The sequence below is a fragment of the Penaeus chinensis genome, chromosome 11, assembly GCF_019202785.1.
Source record: "Penaeus chinensis breed Huanghai No. 1 chromosome 11, ASM1920278v2, whole genome shotgun sequence".
In the NCBI taxonomy this organism is placed as follows: Eukaryota; Metazoa; Arthropoda; class Malacostraca; order Decapoda; family Penaeidae; genus Penaeus; species Penaeus chinensis.
Genome location: NC_061829.1, coordinates 36,822,867 through 36,825,366, shown reverse-complemented (window position 1 = coordinate 36,825,366; position 2,500 = coordinate 36,822,867).

The following is a 2,500-nucleotide window of genomic DNA, read 5'->3' as shown; positions in this document are numbered from 1 at the left end:
AACTGTGGATTGTTCACTTACTGTTAAATAATACGAAAGATATTTTTTTATTTATTTAGTTTTCTCAGGCTGTTGTAGTTTTAATGATGATCTCAGGTAAAAAGAAATACATAGTAATTGATTGAACACAGTACTTTCATATATATATATATATATATATATATATATATATATATATATATATATATATTTACACATATACAAATACATATATATATATATATATATATATATATATATATATATATATTTATATATATATATTATTTTTAATGTTAATGACTGTATATTACAATATTTACATACAACTCATGGACTAATTCATTTTTTATCAGTGTGTACAGGCAGAAGATAGCTTAAAAATTACCAAGCCAGTATTCTTTTGAAAATTGAGAAACTTTGTTATGTTATATTTTTTCATATTCCATTCATAGAGTGATGTAAAAAGCATGATAGCTTAATCACATGACACTTCTGCCAATGATGTTATGCATTTCTTACCTAAAAACCTTTCCTTATTTCTTATTTTGGAAGTTGAAGCTGCAGACCTTGTGGTGTTTTGCAGTAGATATATACATCACAGTACTGTCTCAAACTGAGCTTTCTTTCTTTTCGTATATGCTGTGTTATATAATCATAGCTTTTAATGTAAGTAAATGTGAATTGGAGTTATATTTGTTTTTATTATTATTTATTTATTTATTTTTTTTTTTCATTAATTTTGCAAATGGCAAAAACTATATGATCTTTCATTTATTTATTTACTTGTCTCAGACTTGATATAAGCATGACTTCTCCTTTTTCTCTTCCTTTTACTATGTTTAATCAAGTTTACATATGACAGTGATTCTAAACTTGTTTTTGTAATTTGTACAATTACTGCCAATTAACAATTCTATACCTTGTAAATCAGGGCAAAATTTTGTTAGTCATTTCCAAAAAATGTAAAAGGAGAAGTATAGAGAAATTCATTGCTGTCAGTTTATCAGATGTGGATACCCAGCCAGTTGGAGATTATTTTGGGCAACCCACCTGTTATTTTCTTGCTTTCATTCATCACTTCATTTCTTAAAGGATACCTCTTCAAGCAGTATATCTTCTAACAACCAATTTTTAAGGTTTGTTATTTTTGTTAGCTGTACTTTTCTTTGAGACCTTAAGTGGTCTTGGACCATTTGTGTCATATGCAGCATTGTCTAGTTATTGATATCAGTAACTATACTTTGTATGTGTGTAATTAAAGATGTTATTTCAAGTTTTAGCCAAAAGGTCTTTTATATATAAGAAATCATAACATACCAGTATGTCTTATTTACTCGTTTTAGTTTTCATCACCTGCCAAAGATTTTGCAAAAGAAGTTTTGGCACTAGTGGGATGTCTTGCACATTTATAGAATCAGATTTCTTAGCAAATTTTATGTTTTTTATTGTAATTTTTTTTACACAGGTATATAAAATGGCATTTATAGATACCTAAGAAAAATGTGTTTCTCTTCTGTCTCTGAAATGAAGTAATTTAGCAGAACTAGGAGTTCCTAAATTTGTATCACACTGCATGCAGTTTTATCTTTTTGTGTCTGGGACAGATCTTTTTCCTGTTAACTTTTTTTTCTGTAAGAGCTAACAGGAATAAGGACTTCAGCAATTATTGGTTATCACAGCAAAGACTATATGGATGTTTTATTTATATAGTAATGTTCTGTGTGTGTATATACCTATTTGGCCATTTGAGCCATTGCTGTATGGAATGAAATTGTTATGTTTCTCTATGTCCTACAGTTAATCAAAAGGTGATTGTTGTAAAAGCAGTTGGCTGTACGGAAGGTAGCAGTATGTTAAGAACAAGCATTGTGAGAGAATAATATTCTGTCAGCAGTTTGATATGAGATTCAGAGAACTTTTAAGCCAGAGTCTATTTGTTCTGAAAGTTGATGTAATGTTTTGCTGTCTTTTTGTTTGTTTGTTTTTACTGATTGTCTAAGCATGGAATTTGGAAGCTGAGAAGCATTTGGATTGTGTACATACAAAGAATATATATTTATGTTTTTTTTCTTAATTGAAATTCAGTCATCATCACATATATGACTCAAATTGAAATTGACTTCCTTATACTTACTCTTTATTTCTTCTACATAATGAATGTCAAGATGTTTCTTTGCACTGTAAAATCTCAGCAGAGCATTTCATCATTGCTTCAGTAATATGAAGAGTGATGGAGTTTTCTGAGAAAGTGTCATTTGCTTCATGATACTTTGCTGTTTTAGGAATTCCTAGTTATTTCATATTAATTTATGTTTAAAGATTATTTATCCATATGTGCCATTTTGTATTAATGTAAAAGCCTTATTTTTTGTTTTATATAGAGCAGTGACTTTTATTTCTGCATTTGGTTATTGTTTATCTACTAGTAGATGTTCCGTAAGGGGATGTAGAGAATATTTTAAAATTTCTTCCTCCCCCCCAAAAAAAAAAAAAAATGTAAAGCTTATTTAAAGATTTA